Source organism: Eubalaena glacialis, chromosome 20, assembly GCF_028564815.1.
Source record: "Eubalaena glacialis isolate mEubGla1 chromosome 20, mEubGla1.1.hap2.+ XY, whole genome shotgun sequence".
Classification (NCBI taxonomy): domain Eukaryota; kingdom Metazoa; phylum Chordata; class Mammalia; order Artiodactyla; family Balaenidae; genus Eubalaena; species Eubalaena glacialis.
The window spans coordinates 36,799,472-36,821,291 of record NC_083735.1 but is presented as its reverse complement, the minus strand read 5'-3'; the positions used below and the strand labels follow the sequence as shown (position 1 = coordinate 36,821,291).

The following is a 21,820-nucleotide window of genomic DNA, read 5'->3' as shown; positions in this document are numbered from 1 at the left end:
TTTGGAGGTGATGTCAACCAGGGGTGGGGATTTGTGTCTGGAGCTCAGAGGAGAGATTTGTGTGGAGATATAGATGTCTGTCTGTGTGTGTGTGTGTGTGTGTGTGTGTGTGTGTGTGTGTGTGTGTTGAGAACCTCCAGGGAGAGAGTGTGAAGAGAGGGGAGGACAGGAGGGGAGGGCAGGGGAGGGCTGGGGCAGGAGCCTGGAGACCTACTGCTGGGAAGACAGTGAGGCCTCAGAGGACATGTGGAGGAAGCAGGCAGAGTAGGAGGAGGATGGGAGTGTGTTGTGTATGGGAGGCTTAGCTGGTTACTATCAAAGTCACGGTAGAGGATGAAATCAGCTATAGAACAATATCTTTTTGCATTTTACTACTTCAATATTCCATAAAACAATACCAAATTGTCCATTTTCTGTTTCCTTAAGAGGGCAAGTTGAATGATACGCACTAAGAAATATGAAATGTCCCCTTGCTTTCTTCCCTTCTGGCACATGAGGTGGAGGGACAGAGGTTTTGATGACCTACGGGTGTAGGATAAACATTCTCTGGCTGGAAATGGAGGAGCGTTGCCTGGCAGCTCTGGCTCTGGGCACCGTGTGTAGCAAGGGATAGGCTGCCTGTAATCCTTCTTCTGCACCTTTGTTCCCTCCCAGGGCCACTGTGCTTGACTCCGAGATACTCTCCTCCAAGCCTTGGCTCAGGAAAAGCTCTTATACGCTCATTTATACTAAGGTGCAAATGACTGATATGGCTGAGTCATTTGTTTTGCTCAGAAAACTAAATTTTAAACATGAAGAAATCTCTCTCTATTCTGGGAAATGCAGTTATGTGAATGTGGGGAAAATGTTTTCATATACCACTTCCTTGCATTACTGCCCTGCGGTTTGCTTTTATATATTGACAACAGAGCCCCATGTTCTCAGATTGTGGACTTCTGGGTGTTTTCAGTCTAGAATAAGCATGCCTCATGGACTTATCTTTTCTCCCCACAGAAACCTGCTTCCCCTCCTATGTGTCCTTTTACGATCTAATGATACCAAACGTCTTCCATTTTCTCAGGCTGCAAACTATTGAAATACATTCAGCCCCGCTCACCTGCCACATTCCGATCCTGTGATTCTGCCCTGTCTGACCCTGCTCACCCCATCTCGGTCCCTTCCTGCTGTTTCAGAATGAGATCAAGCCGTCATCAACTCCCACTCGGCCTAGTGCCTCTGCCTCCTTACCCTTGTTCTATGTCTGTCTTTGCTTCTATCCAGCCTAGAAATTTTGTTACAAGAATTGCCTTTCTTGTGTCTTGGTCTGATCTTGTCCCATCTTCTTTATCTACCTTTGATGCATTTTCTTGTAGGATAAAACCTAAACTTCTCAACAGGGCACCCGTAGCCCCTCCTAATTTAGCTGCCTAACTAGGGCTTGCCTCAATCGTTATTTTAGTTCGAAGTTAGGTAGGAATTGCAAGATACCAAGGGCAAGTCCGTCCAAAGGATTTCACTCTCCCTTCATTCCCCATTCCTAGTTTACCTTTGTGAAGATGCAATTCTTGAACCATGCTGGGGGTACTATATGCAAGGTGGGTTTGCTCAGTCACTCACGTGGAGGGACACTGGTGAGTTACAGCTGGGCGGAGCCAGGTGCCTACATTCAGGAGAGGTGCTCCAGGTGATGGGGGTCTGACGGCATGTGTTTTTTCACTTAGAACAGAAATGAGGGACCACTGGATACATCTTTTCACATTTCTTTCACCTCATTTGGGACCCTGATATTACATGGAAACATACAAGGAATGAAACACACAAGCCTGATAACTAAACCAGCTGGGGGTCTGCAGCGGGGTCGTGCGCCTTGGCCTCTCCTCACCCTCACGCCACTTCCCAGCTCCCTGTCTCCAGCAGGCTTGCCTTCTATCTCTACCGGCCAGGGACCCAGAGTCCTTGGTGTGTTTCGATATAGAAATGGAGCTGGCAGACGCAATCTGTGCACCAACCCCTCCTGCTTCCTGCGAGAAAGAAACATCCAAACGTGCAGTGCCAGGGAGCCTGGGCCCCAGGTAGGAGATTGTCTCCAAGGGGTCCTTTAACAAGACCTTATTATCCCACCACGTCACCCTTGTGGACTCAGCTCCTGGCGTTGACCCAAGGGAACTCTAAGATCATGTCAGGTCAGATTCTCCTCGTTCCTGGAAGTGGTTACCATGCATCTTCTTTCTTTTTTTAAAGCTGGTCACCCTCCTAGAAATGAGTGCCCGTTCCCCCCCTTCTTTGCCTGAAGAACCCCATTTCTCACTCATGGTCCAGCTCGGAAAGCACCTGCACCTCGAAGACCACCATCACCTGGGGGCCCTCTGCATTTTGTTTGGTGTGTGTCTTTTTTTTACTAAGGACTTCCCTCTCTATGGTAAGGTCCAGAAGGGCAGGGAATATGTTATTTCCTTTTACATCCAAGGTACTTAGCACATGGGTGGTGAGTGAATAAATGAACAAGAAAGTAACACTTGGGTTTGAACTAGACCTCTGTCAGTGCAAAACATCGTTTCTTTGCAAGCGGATTACTTGGCCCTTAGGAAATGCTTAGTGGGACCCTCAGCCAGGGCAACCTTGGATCAGCTGTCTGGGGCGTCTGCCTGACATCTTGGGGCCATTAGGAAATACTCAGGAAGGAAGCTCCCTGTTCAGATGTCATCACAAATGACTGCTTTCAGGTGTTAACTGAAACGACCCAATTAAGCAAATGTTTTAAAGCCTTGAATTCTTGTTGAGTAGAGAAAAAGATCAGTTATTCAAAGGCTCCTTTTAAAGAAGTAGGCATTTGGAGGACACAGGAACCACGTTACATGTTGCCAAACCGGAATAGCTGTGTTACTTCCTTTTCTGATTATAAAATGAGATACAGTGATTCTTATTTTCTACATGGTTTTATTTATTTACTTAGTTTAGTTGCAAACTAAAGTCCCACCCTGAGAGAAGTCGTCGTTAACTGTATGATAGAGATCCTTTCTGGTTTCTTTACTTTGATACACCTGGAAATATATGTATATATAGAAAATATTTTGATAGTTGCATTTCTATATACATTATATACATCTGTATATATGCATACATAATATTCATATATAAGCTATATATAATATTTACATATGAATTGTATGTTAACTATGTTATATATGTACTTTGGGGGCAAAAATGGGATAACACTATAGATAATGTCTGTGTCCTGCTTTTTTATATAATAAAATAGTTTAGTCAAATTCCTATGGCAACACAACACATATATCTTATTTTTAGTGCTTTCTTTTAAATGTTATATTGAATGAATATTCTGAAATTCAGTTAATCAATTTCTTATTAATGGATATTTATGCTATATATTTTAACTATATACCAAAATTTTAACTATATTTTGGTCCACTTGTACAAGTATTTATTTAATATCCTCCTAGCAGCATTTCTGTGTTATAGCCTTTTGATATGTAGTCTAAGGCTAAGGTTATTTCCTGCCAGGAAGATTGTACTGACTTGTATTCCCACTCTCAGTGTATGAAAGTGTCCATTTTACTTCATCCTCACAAATACTAGATGTTAGTAATCCTTTTAATCTTTGCTAATTTGGTAGATAAAAATGAGATTTCATTATTTGGTTGATATAGCTTTAGTTACTAGTGAGGTTTGATTATCATGTGGTTATGTCCATCTTTTCTAAACATTCATAACTTTTTCTGAATTTCATAGTATGTCATTTATCCTTTACTCACTTTTACTTTTTGTTCTATATTATCCCCCTACCCATTTGTGAAATTGTTTTCTAGCTTTGAGTCCAGTACTGTTCAAATGAGGTTTTGCTAAAGGAGATGACACGCCAAACCACCCGAAGTGGATTCTGCCAGAATGTATGAAGTAGTTTAGAAAGAGGAAATTAAAATTTGAGGGAGCACCTTTGAATTTGATGTCCCTGTAATCAGCTAGAAATTTCTGCCCCTGCTTCTCATTCCTTTAACTTTTCCCCCGTTCTGTTCATTTTATCTGCACAGAAGCTACAGCATGATTTTTTAACCACGGAGCCATGAACTTTCAAGGGAATCTGTGGATAGAATTCTAGAGATTTGTGAACTTTGATGGGAAAAAGATGACATTTTTATGCGCACTGACATCTTGAGATTTAGTATTTCTTTCAATTATACATGTGAGCAACAAACCGTAGTAATAGTAGCAATTCCTGACACCAATAAAAACCACCAATATTTTGAAATCACATCACTGATGTTGAAAGCATCCTCTCTTTATTACAAAAACGTGAAATATTTTGTTGGTTGTAATTCACTACAATTGGGTTATTCTGTAATCTTGTGCATTTTGCTTTATGCAATTAAAAAGATTATTTTGAGAAGGGGTCTGTAGGTGTCAAGGCACACATAGGTTAAGAATCCCTGAACTGGAGAAAGTGTCAAGGTTACTGGAAGATTCTTACTTGTTCCTGCGTAAGGTTCCTCCTTTGCCCTGACCTCTCCTTTCCCTATATCATTCCTCACTCTCCTGGATCCCTGTCCTAGGCCCCTGGAAACTTTTCAAGTGTTATATCAAATATATTAACATCTACCCTTGTTCCCCATTAAATACATTTTTATTATAAAAATTTGAAAGAATTATACTAATTGTATTTTTTAAATCACTTGGTTATGAGAAAGTTATTTCATTTACAACTGACTGCGCTTTCTTGACAACTATTGTACTTACTCAGGGGTTCTTGCAAAGCAGGCAAATCTAACATACAAATTGTTTTCTAAATGTAATGAAATTTTTATGAGCGCTAAATTTAACAATTAATGAAGTTGACATAATGATACGTTTTTGTACATTTAATTAAACATTTAGCAATAGTCATTGTGCAGTTTGCTTTCCATATTTTGGAGCCAATTTTTAAAAAGTATGTTTTGTAGGTTCTGGAAAGCCCCTGGGCCCTGAGGCTGGTGCCTGTAGTGCCTAAAGGGGTATGGTACCGCCTGGGGGTGTAAATCAACAGCCTTTGTACTCAGCCTTTTCTCAGACCATGTCCCTTCACCTCTTGCCCTTAACTGGAAACTCCCCATGTGGTGGGCACTTTCCTGCCACCATCTACTTCCAGCCTCATTCTGTCCACACACGTCACCCTACAGCTCTCCTTTAGCTGATGCCCATGGTCTGACCCTGTGAGGTCTTGGATCGCTGAGTCTACCGTCCAGACACTGCCAAGAACAACTTTCACATCCTTGGAGACAAGCCATCCTGTGTCCTGACCTCCTCTAGGCTCCTTTGCAGCCAGGTTTCAACTTTGTTTCAGGGTGTGGCCCCAGCTCCCCAAACAACATCGTCATTTCTCAAGAAGTTTTTACTTCTTGGGAACGAATGAATGATCTTTGTCTTCTCATTGCCTTAGTCATATTCCTTCATTATTACATGACACTTAACCTTTTCTGAAGTATTAAAATGCAACATAGAAACTTCTAATCACATAGGGGAACTTCATATTCCCCCAGTTCTCCAAGTCCTAACTCCTAGGATACCTTGTCTTTACTGCATCCGTATCTCCAACACCTTAACCCTTTCCTTTTCAACCCATCCAGCGGGCACCTCTTCGCTTTGCTTTTTTCAGTGCTCTTTTGCCAGAACCTTCATTGCCCCGGCTACAGCAGCAACCGTGGTACTTATATTAATGACTAGCGTCACCCAGGGCATCCCATGCGCCAGACTCTAAGCTGAATGTTTCATGTGCGTTGTTTCATGTAACTCTTTTGTGGGTACTATTACTCTTTTCATTATAAGAAAGCAGCTGAGGATAAGATAGATTAGATAACTTGTTTAATAGCATATAGTTTGAAAGTTACAGAGCAGAGACTTTATGTCATTTTCCATAATCTATATTTATATAGCGAGATATATCTGGATAAATCTGTATCTCTGTCTATGTTTATAGATAGAGATGGATAATCAGACCTCCCTCAAATTCACTTACTTTCCTTGAGCACATTTATGCCGATTCCTCATCTTATTTACTCCCCACCCACCTGGCCAACGGCCCTGCTGAAATATTGGTCAAGGTTACTAATGACTGACCTGCTAGTGACCAGTGTCAGTGGGATTTTTAGTCCTTTCTCATCTGATCTGAGCATATGACACCAATGATATTATTTTAAGAACTTTAGTTTCCCTGGATTCTATGACATTTCTTCCTTCTCCTATATCTCTGGCTTCTTTTCATTCTCCTTTAATGGCTTGCTTCCATTAAATCCTTAACTTCTCACACGCTTAGCAGTCCCATCCTTGGCCCCCATCACTTCTTTTTCTAAATGTTCTCTCTGTATCTTCCATTCGCTGCCATGGCTCCATCACCACCCCATCTCCCCACGTTCCCTCCCACTTCTAGACCTGTATCTAAATGCTTTACCGATCTCTCCCTCTGGAAGTCCCATGGGTGCTATGTCCTGTTGGAACTAAACCCATTCCGTGTCTTTCCAGTCTTGGCAAATAAGACTCCAAGCCAGACACCCTGGAGTCATTGGAGTCATTGGTGTTTTCAGCCCCCGCTTTCCATCCCTAAGGAAGTCCCACCTGTTGTATCTAGGGGCCCTCTCTGACCTCCGTTTTCTCCCATCGTTCCCTCTCTGGTTTCCACGTCCCGTTTGCTTCACTCTCCCCGTCTCTCACTCAGCTGGAGAGGGTCCTTCTAGAATGCAAAACCCACCCCTTCGTGATCTTTCCCTTGTTCATGCTGTGACCTCCAGTCTCCCTGTCCTTCTTCTTGTGAGCTGCATCTTTTTACATCTTACTTTTCAACTTGCCGTGAACTTGTAAAATACTCCCAGCAATTTTGGACACTTTTGGTGTTTACCGTTTTCCTCTACCTTGACTGTGCGTTCCTCTAAGGCAGGCATCAGGCCTCTTTTTTGTGTGTGTCCCCAGAGCTTGTGCTGTACTTTCCTCACAGTTGGTACTCAATGAGTATTTACTGAATGAATGAGAATCATGGGATGCTACTCTGAGACTGTCAGATAAAACTTACCGCTGAAAGATATAAAAATAGCAAAACCAGGAAAGCAAATGTTTCTGGGTAATATCCAAATTTGAGGGGAAATACCCAGCATTTCCTGGCTGCAGTTTGTTCCTTGTTATGGGTATAGATGATCAACAGGGTCCTTCCCTCTATGTCCTGTGCGTTTTCACGGTGGGTTCTCTGCAGAGGCCAGCAAAGGTTGGGGAGCCATCCTCATTTTTACCAGCAGGCCTTACATGTTTTCTTGGACGCAGGCCCTCAGCCAGCAGTGTCCCCTGGTGCTGGCATTCCTTTTTCCTTCCCCGTGTTCCCGAGGCTGTTGTGGTTGGAATATTCTAGAAGCTCAGGCCAGGTGAGTCCAACTCTCCCCCATCCCACCTGATGTCTGGGCCGTCGGAAGGTGGATGTTTTATCGTGTTTCTGCTGCTTCACATTGCAGCATCTCCCTATACACGGATGTGTTTCTCATCTATTCTATTTGTGCTCCTGCATAATTCATCCGGGTTCTTAGCTTTTAAGACCTGATTTCCAGTATCATCACAGCTACCGATGTACTGTGTGACCTAGGAAAAGTCGCTCAGACTCTCTGTGCCTGTTTCTCTTTCTGTGAAAGGAAGATGCTTTCCCAGTTCCCTTCCAGACACGCTGTTTTGGGACTCTGAGTATTGCGGTGGCACCTGTCCATATGCCTTTGTCTACAGAGAGAGTCGCTAAACTCTCCGCTTTAGGAGGACGATTGCATACACTGGGCACGGAGTTTTGCACATTCTGACGGGCGGCTGCAGGGAGGCCCCTTCTCTGTGAGGAGAGTTGGAAAAGTGGCTGCAACACAAAATGTATATTTTCAAGCTTCACAGTGGGTTACATTCCTGAAAACAGCTCTCAAATATTTTTTAACAAATTTCTAACTCATATCCTGTATGTTAGTAATGCTTTTTAAAAATATCTGGCCCTGTCTGATAATGGACTATTCTCAGTGAGTATCTTTTTCAGAGAATTGGCTGTTGCTCTTGTGAGCACCCAAAACGAATATTTAACTATTTTGATGAAAAGCCTCATAAAATGTATGAACCGTTATCTTGTCCTCTATAAACAGAAGATATTGAATATAATTTAAATTTCCTGGGTGGCCAAGGTCATCTGTTTTATTCCTTTATTCAACCAGTATTTATTAAACTCCAAATATGCATTAAGCATTGTGCTAAACGTTGGGTGTTTAGCATCTTCATTGGCAAATTTATCGTCACCAAGGATTCCTTACAATGGCTCCACTTATGCAACTTGACTGTTGTGCTGTTACATATTAAACCAGGAGTTTTGAGCGTTAATAAGGGAGGATTTCTGCCTAGAGCATCAGATTTGGTGAGCAGTTCAGATGGTCACACGCTCAGTTGAAAGCTGAGTCAGTCCTGCCTCAAACGGGCCTTCTTGTCATCTAGTTATGGGCATCCTCGCAAGAAAGAGTTGAAAATAGTCTATGTTCTTCCAAAAATCAAACTCAACAAGTTCTGTAATATTTAGGTCACCAGAGATACTGATGTTACTGTATTATTGGCAATAAAACTTGACTCAAAGCCCATATGAAATGTTTAGGGTATTTTTAAAAATCCTTGCATATTCCTCTAATTACAAAGCAATAAATGTTTGTTGCAACATTCAAACAAGAGAGCATTATTTCAAAAAATGTAATTTGTATTGTATTTCTAATGTCTTTAAAGGTATGTTAAGTTTTGGACAATTCAGATATCTTTTGGGGATTTTCAATATTGGCCTCTGGAATAGCTATCTGTAAATTATCTATTTATCAATTATCCCTAGGTACAATCATCCCATAAGGCTATTATTATTATAGCCTTGTGGGATAATTGTATTCTGGAAAGATTGACCCATAATGTAAAGTGGATATTACTTCCCCTTTGACTTTCTTTATAAACTTGGCCATACTTCTCTCTAGAGGGTGGGGAGAATCGACTGATGAGTTTTTCTCAAGAGAGAGGGCTGATTCTTTCTAACTCAGCACCTTTCCCCCCGGGGGCACTTTCTTAGTAGTGGCAAAAGTTGGCTGGGGTTCTCAGGCAGATGCCTATAATGAATTCCACATTTCCCACACTGGGTCTTCAACCTGCGGCCAATACCTCCTCTTAGGGGCCATTGGAAAATGGGTGAGCGTGTCTGGGGTTGTTACAATGGGGTCTCCTGGCATCGAGCAGGGGAGGGTCGGCGGTCCTAACCGTCTTGCAGTGTGCAGGGCCATATTTCACAGGTAAGAACAGTCCTATCTAAAATGCTAAAAGTGTGTCTGTTGAGAAAGAAGAATTTTACTTTGGTGTTTATTGATTGATTGATTCAGCAAATGTTTACTGAACACCCACTGTATGCCACACACTGCTGTAGGCGTTGAGGATACAGTGAACAAACAGACAAAAGTCTCTGTCCTTGTACAGTGGAATATTCTAATACATATATCCCCATATCCCCTCCCTCTTGCATGTCCCTCCCACCCTCCGTATCCCACCCATTTGGTGGTCACAAAGCACCGAGCTGATCTCCCTGTGCTATGTGGCTGCTTCCCACTAGCTATCTGTTTTACGTTTGGTAGTGTATGTATGTCAATGCCACTCTCTCAGTTTGTCCCAGCTTACCCTTCCCCCGCCCCATGTCCTCAAGTGCATTCTCTATGTCTGCGTCTTTATTCTTGTCCTGCCCCTAGGTTCTTCAGAACCATTTTTTTGTTTTTTTAGATTCCATATATATGTGTTAGTATACGGGATTTGTTTTTGTCTTTCTGACTTACTTCACTCTGTATGACAGACTCTAGGTCCATCCACCTCACTACAAATAACTCAATTTTGTTTCTTTTTATGGCTGAGTAATATTATAAGAAGTATAAGAAGTGCCACATCTTCTTTATCCGTTCATCTGTCGATGGACACTTACGTTGCTTCCATGTCCTGGCTATTGTAAATAGTGCTGCAATGAACATTGTGGTACATGACTCTTTTTGAATTATGGTTTTCTCAGGGTATATGCCCAGTAGTGGGGTTGCTGGGTTATATGGTAGTTCTATTTTTAGTTTTTTAAGGAACCTCCATACTGTTCTCCATAGTGGCTCTATCAATTTGCAGTCCCACCAGCAGAGCAAGAGGGTTCCCTTTTCTCCACACCCTCTCCAGCATTTATTGTTTGTAGATTTTTTGATGATGGCCATTCTGGCCGGTGTGAGGTGATACCTCATGGTTTTTATTTGCATTTTTCTAATGATTAGTGATGTTGAGCATCCCTTCATGTGTGTGCTGGCAATCTGTACATCTTATTTGGAGAAATGTCTGTTTAGGTCTTCCACCCATTTTTGGATTGGGTTGTTTGTTTTTTTTTGATATTGAGCTGCATGAGCTGCTTGTATATTTTGGAGATTAATCCTTTGTCAGTTGCTTCGTTTGCAAATATTTTCTCCCATTCTGAGGGCGGTCTTTTGGTCTTGTTTATGGTTTCCTTTGCTGTGCAAAAGCTTTTAAGTTTCATTAGGTCCTATTTGTTTATTTTTGTTTTTATTTCCATTTCTCTTAGAGGTGGGTCAAAAAGGATCTTGCTGTGATTTATGTCATAGAGTGTTCTGCCTATGTTTTCCTCTAAGAGTTTGATAGTGTCTGGCCTTACATTTAGGTCTTTAATCCATTTTGAGTTTATTTTTGTGTATGGTGTTAGGAAGTGTTCTAATTTCATTCTTTTACATGTAGCTGTCCAGTTTTCCCAGTACCACTTATTGAAGAGGCTGTCTTTCCTCCACTGTGTACTCTTGCCTCCTTTATCAAAGAGAAGGTGACCATATGTGCTTGGGTTTATCTCTGGGCTTTCTATCCTGTTCCATTGATCTATATTTCTGTTTTTGTGCCAGTACCATACTGTCTTGATTACTGTAGCTTTGTAGTATAGTCTGAAGTCAGGGAGCCTGATTCCTCCAGCTCTGTTTTTCTTTCTCAAGATTGCTTTGGCTATTCGGGGTCTTTTGTGTTTCCATACAAATTGTGAAATTTTTTGTTCTAGTTCTGTGAAAAATGCCATTGGTAGTTTGATAGGGATTGCATTGAATCTGTAGATTGCTTTGGGTAGTAGAGTCATTTTCACAATGTTGATTCTTCCAATCCAAGAACATGGTATATCTCTCCATCTGTTTGTATCGTCTTTAGTTTCTTTCATCAGTGTCTTATATTTTTCTGCATACAGGTCTTTTGTCTCCTTAAGTAGGTTCATTCCTAGGTATTTTATTCCTTTTTGTTGCAGTGGTAAATGGGAGTGTTTCCTTAATTTCTCTTTCAGATTTTTCATTATTAGTGTATAGGAATGGAAGAGATTTCTGTGCATTAATTTTGTATCCTGCTACTTTACCAAATTCATTGATTAGCTCTAATGGTTTTCTGGTAGCATCTTTAGGATCCTCTATGTATAGTATCATGTCATCTGCAAAGAGTGACAGTTTTACTTCTTCTTTTCCAATTGGGATTCCTTTTACTTATTTTTCTCCTCTGATTGCTGTCACTAAAACTTCCAAAACTGTAGTGGTGAGAGTGGGCAACCTTGTCTTGTTCCTGATCTTAGTGGAAATGCTTTCAGTTTTTCACCATTGAGAATGATGTTGGCATATGGGTTTGTTATATATGGCCTTTATTATGGTGAGGTATGTTCCCTCTATGCCTACTTTCTGGAGGCTTTTGATCATAAATTGGTGTTGAATTTTGTCGAAAGCTTTTTCTGCATCTATTGAGATTATCATATGGTTTTTCTCCTTCAATTTGTTAATATGGTGTATCACATTGATTGATTTATGTATATTCCTTTATGCCTGTCTAGATGGTTCCTCTTTTCTACTTACAATCACTAACTGCTAAAACCCTGCTAGCTCTGAGTCTCACCTAGGCTACCATCTTCTTTGAGAAGCTTTCCTTAAATTCCCTGCTGGAAATGGCATCTCCATTTTAATGTTCATAGCATCTTGTTTTCAACTGTCACCTCCTAGAACTAGCTAATTATTAATATGTGTCTTCAGGGGTGTCAGCTCTTCCAGGGCAAGGATCCTGAGTTACTCATGGTCCAGAGTTCCCTGCTCATGGGGAGGCTTGGGAAACGTTTTCTGAATGAGTGAATGAATGAATGAATGAATAATAGCTGATGAGTAAATAGAAAATTCTTTATCAAAATGAATAACTTCCTCCTCATGTAGACACGATCTCAGATTGCTTTTCACAATTAACAGTTCTTCAAATGGAGCCCACCTGTAATATTTATCTGCAATCCACGTATATGTCATTGTTAATGAAATCTGAAGGTTGTGCCTAAGGCTCCCCAGAAAGTAACAATCCTTTTTTGCCTGCCCCTGAAATTGCCTTGACACAGCTTGTAATAAGCTTTGACTGCCCAACAAACCCCAAAGCTTCTGCATTTCAGCAACTTGTTAACAGGCCCCTGAACAATTCTAGTTAATTCTGTAGAATACACAGGATTCACTTTCTTTTTTTTTTTTTTTTAATTTTATTTATTCATTTATTTACTTATGGCTGTGTTGGGTCTTCGTTTCTGTGCGAGGGCTTTCTTCAGTTGCGGCAAGCGGGGGCCACTCTTCATCGCGGTGCGCGTGCTTCTCACCATCGCGGCCTCTCTTGTTGCGGAGCACAGGCTCCAGACGCGCAGGCTCAGCAGTCGTGGCTCACGGGCCCAGCTGCTCTGCGGCATGTGGGATCCTTCCAGACCAGGGCTCGAACCCGTGTCCCCTGCATTGGCAGGCAGACTCTCAACCACTGTGCCACCAGGGAAGCCCCACAGGATTCACTTTGAAGTGTATCTTATTAACACAAGTCCTGTGAATTAACATGATGCCTAGGCATGCATTGCAAATTAGATGCATTTACGCTCTTTCCCCGCAACAAGTTTAAAATGTGCAACATAGTAGCGTTTCAAGGCATTTTTAAGTTGGAAGTGAAATACACTAGTTTTGATTTTTTTAAAGACAATAGTGAACTGACTGAAGGTCCAAAAATGGGGTCTATTTTGCCCACTGACCCCCTTGTAATAATTTTCTCTGCAAAGGTGCGTTCGGGACTCTTCTAAAAGAATGTCAATGTACTTCAACTCTGGGAAGAATTTCTTTTTAAAGTTAAGAGCATGAAGGTCACGCTCAGCCTCTGCCTGCCAGCTGTCCCTTGTCCCCGAATTCTGCATCCCTCTTCTTCCCACAACCAAGGCAACTGGAGCCCATTTTGGGAAAAGATGGTGAAGATCCATCCCACAACTCTCTCTTTTTTTTTTTTTTACAAGTTAATATTTTATTTTATTTTTTTATACAGCAGGATCTTATTAGTTATCTATTTATGCATATTAGTGTACATATGTCAATCCCAATCTCCCAGTTCATCCCACCACCACCACCGCCCCTTCCCCGCCCCACCCCGATATTTTTTTTTTTTTAAATAAATTTATTTATTTATTTTTGGCTATGTTTGGTCTTCGTTTCTGTGCGAGGGCTTTCTCCAGTTGCGGCGAGCGGGGGCCACTACTCATCGCGGCGTGCAGGCCTCTCACTATCGCGGCCTCTCTTGTTGCGGAGCACAGGCTCCAGACGCGCAGGCTCAGTAGTTGTGGCTCACGGGCCCAGTTGCTCCGCGGCATGTGGGATCTTCCCAGACCAGGGCTCGAACCCGTGTCCCCTGCATTGGCAGGCAGATTCTCAACCACTGCGCCACCAGGGAAGCCCCCCCACCCCGATAGTTTTAAAACCAGCCTCAGTCATGCTTGCTTCAAGACTTATCCTGGCATCATGGACCACTGGATACTTTGGCTAGGTGTTAAACTCTCTTGTCCTTTGCCCGAGTCCCATCGTGGTGACTTAGTTGCCATCTAGGGCACTCTTGGCATGAGTCCTAGACATGAATCCAGCTCAATGGCTTGGGCCCTGCTCCCTGCTGGGTGACTGTCCTAATGCCCAGTGCCTCCTTTCTGCTTGGACTTCTGAGGGCCGCAGCCCCAGGACCCTCACTCTGTGTTCCCGGCTCTATTCGATGCCAACTGTATGTCTTTTGCTTGCTGTATGTCACCTGCCCCAGTACCTCCTACTGGCTTTGACCTTCCTGTTTCAGGTCCTCTTCTTGCGACCCTTTGTATATAAGCCAGATCTGTTTGCCCTTCCTTCAAGGGGAGCTATTTCCCTGGTGTTTCCCTAGATGCTTATGATGAGACCCCTGCCAGAACTACACCAATCAGACCCTCCATGTACACACTTGGGTCTGAACCCTTTCAGCGAGAGCAGGTTGGAAACCCATATATACATAAATATACAATGTGTACAAATCAAGTATTTTAAAGATTGTAAAGAATTGTTGTGAATGTATTAGGTTAGGGAAGTCAAGCAGGATCATCATATGATGGCATATTCATGCACATGTATATAAAATTTTCTATTTTTATATGATGCCATTTTAATAGATGTGCCCATCTTTTCAAAGTTCTAATCTGTGGCAGGGGGCAGTGGGGGGACGGGGTGGGTCACAGCAGGAAGACGCATTCGCTGCCTTAGGCAGTTAAACCATTGCTCTCTCTTCAGAATGGCTCAGCCAGCAAGATTCTCTGGGGTCTACCTCCTGGCACCATGCTGCAATCGCCGGATTTTGTGTCTGGGGCAACCCAGATCTTGGTTCGAGTTTTCCGGACAGTGCTTTCTCTTGGGAGCACGTCTGGGGACTGGCTTCTCTGCTTCCACCTTTGCTGGCGTGGCCAAAGGAACTGCTGCTGCAAAGAAAATCAGAACTGATCAGTCACTTCTGCTGTACACACTCTCCTGCCAGAATTTCCCTCTCTCATGTCTCTCCCAGTTTCTGGCTGAAGACCTTTAATCTACTTGACATCCCAAACACAACCTTGGCCCATCACCTCTATGAGTCCCTAGAGAAGGGACACTGGCTGCAAAAGCAATTCCTAGATCCTACAGCTGCAGCACATGAGGAAGTCTCTTCACCGTTTCCAGGGAAAACAGTAGAACCCGAAAGTAATTGCAATCATGAACCTCTCCATCTCTCCCTTCCACAACAGAGAAAACATTTCTTGCAGTCTGTCACTTCTGAGGCTTTAATGGAAATGTCTTTCAAGTTCTGGAAAAAAAAATCTAATATAAATTGGTTAAGAACCCCTCCCAGCTTGGCAACCCCTTTTGGGCCCCATTTATACTGCCTGTTTCAACCACACTGAACTCTAGCCCTCTGATACTTTTATCTAGATTAGAACAAGGCCAAATACTGAGGCAGAGTGATCAGGAGACTGAGAACCGCGTTCTGGGTACCAAGTCTAGGCTCACATCAACGCAGCCTCCTGGGACACCATCTCCTCAGCCCTCCAGTCTCATTAGCACTTCAACATCCCTCTTGGTTCTTCCGGTCTTCCCATCAATATGGCACCACCCTCTCCCCTAGAAGTAAAAATCATTATAATCCTCCCTCTCTCCACCATGAAAGGAATGGATAAAGGCTCAACAGCAGCCCCCGTGAAACACATGGTCAACACTGTGAAGAGGTGTTACTAAGACGATTTGGTCCGACTCAGAGAAGGAAAGAGACAACTCTGCCCTTAGCCTGATCAGGCCCACAGGAAGGAACCACACTGGGGGCAGCCTTTGAGAGTGTGGCAATGCGAGAGAACCTCCTTTAAGAGGGGACTCCCTGTTGCCGACCTTGAAAAAGTAAGGATGGGACATTCATTTACTGGGGCTGTTGCAGAGGGGATGTGCCCAGAGGTTGGGCCACCCTGCTTGAGAATCAAAGCACCTTCTAGTCCGAAGCTGCTTGAATGCTCCAATCGCCGGATTTTGGGTCTTGGGCAACCCAGATCTCGGTTCGAGTTTTCCGGAGAGTGCTTTCTCTTGGGAACACGTCTGCGGACTGTCTTCTCTGCTTCCACCTTTGCTGGCGTGGCCAAAGGAACATCCCCGTAGGCCCGGTAGCCACCAACCAGGCAGTATGTCTCCCCATGCCAGCCCAACTGCGTTTCTCCTCACCCTCAGTAGAGAACATGGTAGTGACCAGGGGTAGGATGAGAAACGGGATCCACTGCTGCTGCAAAGAAAATCAGAGCTGATCAGTCAATTCTGCTGTACACAGTCTCCTGCCAGAATTTCCCCCTCTCATGTCTCTCCCAGTTTCTGGCTGAAGACCTTTAATCTACTTGACATCCAAAACACAGCCTTGGCCCATCACCTCTGTGAGTCCCTAGAGAAGGGACACCGGCTGCAAAAGCAATTCCTAGAGCCTACGGCTGCAGCACATGAGGAAGTCTCTTCACCGTTTGCAGGGAAAACAGTAGAACCCGAAAGTAATTGCAATCATGACCCTCTCCATCTCTCCCTTCCACAACAGAGAAAACATTTCTTGCAGTCTGTCACTTCTGAGGCTTTAATGGAAATGTCTTTCAAGTTTTGGAAAAAGATAATCTAATATAAATTGGTTAAGAACCCCTCCCAGCTTGGCAACCCCTCTTGGGCCCCATTTATACTGCCTGTTTCAACCACACTGAACTCTAGCCCTCTGATACTTTTATCTAGATTAGTACAAGGCCAAATACTGAGGCAGAGTGATCAGGAGACTGAGAACCGCGTTCTGGGTGCCAAGTCTAGGCTCACATCAACGCAGCCTCCTGGGACACCATCTCCTCAGCCCTCCAGTCTCATTAGCACTTCAACAGCCCTCTTGGTTCTTCCGGTCTTCCCATCAATATGGCACCACCCTGTCCCCTAGTACTCAGCAGGTCAGGATGGGATGTGTCTGAGGGCTCTGATATAGATGTCTACATGACAGCACAGAGGTGCCTGGGTTTGAAGGTGTGTTTCAAGAGTGGCCCTCTTCCTCAAACTGCTCCATTTACCATTTGCCAACACAAATGCACTTGTCTTTTGCTAAGAGGCCAATCAGGAAAGGGTCTGAATGGAAGCGTCCTGTAGCCCAAAGGGGAAAGTTACATTTATAAAGATCAGAACCATCCTGCACACTTGTCCAGGGATGACCTTTCACTTGTCCTCAGCAGTGAGCACTGTGGGTCCCTGAAGGTGTCCCAGGTCACTGGTATTACTTACAGCTGGGAACGCGCTCAGGTATACGTAGTGGGCAAGCCCCACAGGAACATGAGGCAGCCAGGTGAGGTGGTGTGTACACCATGCCTCCTGTAGAGATGCCCGGTCTCGGTGTACCTGCCGCACTACCCACCCATGGAACAGAGCACAGGTTAGAGTGAAGATAGAGGATCCAGTCACACATTCTCTCTCAGACAACCAAAGAGATTGGTATCTGGTGGAGAACTGTCAGGGAAGTTTCTCTGAGGGCAGCACGTTGGCAGTTACGCTGCCATGGAAACTGTGAGAAGGCCGGTGAGGTCATCACTACCCAGTGAGGTCATCATAAGGAACCTGTGACTTGGGGGTCAGGCTTCAGGAGGAGGGGCAGTTTTGTGGAGGAGAGCAGGGGGGAGGCAGAGGTACTCTGCCTGGCCCCTCACACCTGGGCCTCCCCACCCATGCCCTAGTCTAGCAGACACCCCACGTGGGGCATGCAGGTGGGCTGGCACAGCCCCAGGGGCCCCAGGAGGGCAAGAGAGACCCACATTCTGAGATTGGCTTGAGAGGCAAGATTAACGTAAGAGAGAGCTAGGTTGTACGGCACTGACCCTAAGAGGCAGAGATTTGTGTGGACTGGGGAATCAGGGAAGGCTCCTTGGCAGTGGGCCTGAAGGACAAGTGAGATTTGGACCCATGGGGAAGAGAGGGAAGACATTCCAGTTTGGAAGAATAAAAACAAAGACACACTGTCCTCGACCTTGTCCTGCCCCAAATATAAACTCATAGAACCCTCACATTTTCACAACTGAGGACTGAAGAAAACCAAGAGGTGAAGGGGCCTACCCAGTGTTACACAGGTAGTGGAGAGGTGTTCTGCTCAATGGTTAGGTTCATGTTGGGGCTCCGGATTTACAGCTGATAGGAATGTGAGGACAAGCTCATGCCACTTCAAACATTTCCAAGTGATACTGAGAGAGATCTTAAAGGTGCAAAATGAGGGTGCTGAATGACCTCACAAAGTGGGAATGGTGGGCCCATTTTAATATGAAATTCAAAACAAGTTCATGACCAAAGGACATAATACAAAATGACAACATAATCATTACACTCCCCTCTCCCCTAGAAGTAAAAATCATTATAATCCTCTCTCTCTCTCCACCATGAAAGGATGAGATAAAGGCTCAGCAGCAGCCCCCGTGAAACACATGATCAACACTGTGAAGAGGTGTTACTAAGACGATTTGGTCCGACTCAGAGAAGGAAAGAGACAACTCTGCCCTTAGCCTGATCAGGCCCACAGGAAGGAACCACTCTGGGGGCAGCCTTTGAGAGTGTGGCAATGCGAGAGAACCTTCTTTAGGAGGGGACTCCCTGTTGCCGACCTTGAAAAAGTAAGGATGGGACATTCATTTACTGGGGCTGTTGCAGAAGGGATGTGCCCAGAGGTTGGGCCACCCTGCTTGAGAATCAAAGCACCTTCTAGTCCGAAGCTGCTTGAATGCTCCAATCGCCGGATTTTGGGTCTGGGGCAACCCAGATCTCGGTTCGAGTTTTCCGGAGAGTGCTTTCTCTTGGGAACACGTCTGCGGACTGGCTTCTCTGCTTCCACCTTTGCTGGCGTGGCCAAAGGAACTGCTACTGCAAAGAAACTCAGAACTGATCAGTCACTACTGCTGTACACAGTCTCCTGCCAGAATTTCCCCCTCTCATGTCTCTCCCAGTTTCTGGCTGAAGACCTTTAATCTACTTGACATCCAAAACACAGCCTTGGCCCATCACCTCTGTGAGTCCCTAGAGAAGGGACACCGGCTGCAAAAGCAATTCCTAGAGCCTACGGCTGCAGCACATGAGGAAGTCTCTTCACCGTTTGCAGGGAAAACAGTAGAACCCGAAAGTAATTGCAATCATGACCCTCTCCATCTCTCCCTTCCACAACAGAGAAAACATTTCTTGCAGTCTGTCACTTCTGAGGCTTTAATGGAAATGTCTTTCAAGTTTTGGAAAAAGATAATCTAATATAAATTGGTTAAGAACCCCTCCCACCTTGGCAACCCCTCTTGGGCCCCATTTATACTGCCTGTTTCAACCACACTGAACTCTAGCCCTCTGATACTTTTATCTAGATTAGAAGAAGGCCAAATACTGAGGCAGAGTGATCAGGAGACTGAGAACCGCGTTCTGGGTACCAAGTCTAGGCTCACGTCAACGCAGCCTCCTGGGACACCATCTCCTCAGCCCTCCAGTCTCATTAGCACTTCAACAGCCCTCTTGGTTCTTCCGGTCTTCCCATCAATATGGCACCACCCTCTCCCCTAGAAGTAAAAATCATTATAATCCTCCCTCTCTCCACCATGAAAGGAATGGATAAAGGCTCAACAGCAGCCCCCGTGAAACACATGGTCAACACTGTGAAGAGGTGTTACTAAGACGATTTGGTCCGACTCAGAGAAGGAAAGAGACAACTCTGCCCTTAGCCTGATCAGGCCCACAGGAAGGAACCACACTCGGGGCAGCCTTTGAGAGTGTGGCAATGCGAGAGAACCTTCTTTAAGAGGGGACTCCCTGTTGCCGACCTTGAAAAAGTAAGGATGGGACATTCGTTTACTGGGGCTGTTGCAGAGGGGATGTGCCCAGAGGTTGGGCCACCCTGCTTGAGAATCAAAGCACCTTCTAGTCCGAAGCTGTTTGAATGCTCCAATCGCCGGATTTTGGGTCTTGGGCAACCCAGATCTCGGTTCGAGTTTTCCAGGGAGTGCTTTCTCTTGGGAGCACGTCTGGGGACTGGCTTCTCTGCTTCCACCTTTGCTGGCGTGGCCAAAGGAACATCCCCGTAGGCCCGGTAGCCACCAACCAGGCAGTATGTCTCCCCATGCCAGCCCAACTGCGTTTCTCCACACCCTCGGTACAGGACATGGTAGTGACCAGGGGTAGGATGAGAAACGGGAGCCACTGCTGCTGCAAAGAAAATCAGAACTGGTCAGTCACTTCTGCTGTACACAGTCTCCTGCCAGAATTTCCCTCTCTCATGTCTCTCCCAGTTTCTGGCTGAAGACCTTCAATCTACTTGACATCCAAAACACAGCCTGGCCCATCACCTCTATGAGTCCCTAGAGAAGGGACACTGGCTGCAAAAGCAATTCCTAGAGCCTACGGCCGCAGCACATGAGGAAGTCTCTTCACCATTTCCAGGGGAAACAGTAGAGCCCGAAAGTAATTGCAATCATGATCCTCTCTCCATCTCTCCCTTCCACAACAGAGAAAACATTTCTTGCAGTCTGTCACTTCTGAGGCTTTAATGGAAATGTCTTTCAAGTTTTGGAAAAAGATAATCTAATATAAATTGGTTAAGAACCCCTCCCACCTTGGCAACCCCTCTTGGGCCCCATTTATACTGCCTGTTTCAACCACACTGAACTCTAGCCCTCTGATACTTTTATCTAGATTAGAAGAAGGCCAAATACTGAGGCAGAGTGATCAGGAGACTGAGAACCGCGTTCTGGGTACCAAGTCTAGGCTCACATCAACGCAGCCTCCTGGGACACCATCTCCTCAGCCCTCCAGTCTCATTAGCACTTCAACAGCCCTCTTGGTTCTTCCGGTCTTCCCATCAATATGGCATCACCCTCCCTCCTAGAAGTAAAAATCATTATAATCCTCCCTCTCTCCACCATGAAAGGATGAGATAAAGGCTCAGCAGCAGCCCCCGTGAAACACATGATCAACACTGTGAGGAGGTGTTACTAAGACGATTTGGTCCGACTCAGAGAAGGAAAGAGGCAACTCTGCCCTTAGCCTGATCAGGCCCACAGGAAGGAACCACACTCGGGGCAGCCTTTGAGAGTGTGGCAATGCGAGAGAACCTTCTTTAGGAGGGGACTCCCTGTTGCCGACCTTGAAAAAGTAAGGATGGGACATTCGTTTACTGGGGCTGTTGCAGAGGGGATGTGCCCAGAGGTTGGGCCACCCTGCTTGAGAATCAAAGCACCTTCTAGTCCGAATCTGTTTGAATGCTCCAATCGCCGGATTTTGGGTCTGGGGCAACCCAGATCTTGGTTCGAGTTTTCCGGAGAGTGCTTTCTCTTGGGAGCACGTCTGGGGACTGGCTTCTCTGCTTCCACCTTTGCTGGCGTGGCCAAAGGAACTGCTACTGCAAAGAAAATCAGAGCTGATCAGTCACTTCTGCTGTACACAGTCTCCTGCCAGAATTTCCCCCTCTCATGTCTCTCCCAGTTTCTGGCTGAAGACCTTTAATCTACTTGACATCCAAAACACAGCCTTGGCCCATCACCTCTGTGAGTCCCTAGAGAAGGGACACCGGCTGCAAAAGCAATTCCTAGAGCCTACGGCCGCAGCACATGAGGAAGTCTCTTCACCGTTTGCAGGGAAAACAGTAGAACCCGAAAGTAATTGCAATCATGACCCTCTCCATCTCTCCCTTCCACAACAGAGAAAACATTTCTTGCAGTCTGTCACTTCTGAGGCTTTAATGGAAATGTCTTTCAAGTTTTGGAAAAAGATAATCTAATATAAATTGGTAAAGAACCCCTCCCAGCTTGGCAACCCCTCTTGGGCCCCATTTATACTGCCTGTTTCAACCACACTGAACTCTAGCCCTCTGATACTTTTATCTAGATTAGAAGAAGGCCAAATACTGAGGCAGAGTGATCAGGAGACTGAGAACCGCGTTCTGGGTACCAAGTCTAGGCTCACGT

The 21,820-nt window shown here is 44.8% G+C and overlaps 1 pseudogene; it reads right to left on the bottom strand.

Annotated features, from left to right (window-relative positions):
• Positions 1-14,621: 14,621 nt before the first annotated feature.
• Positions 14,622-17,310, bottom strand: LOC133081389 (DPEP2 neighbor protein-like; annotated as a pseudogene).
• Positions 17,311-21,820: the final 4,510 nt, after the last annotated feature.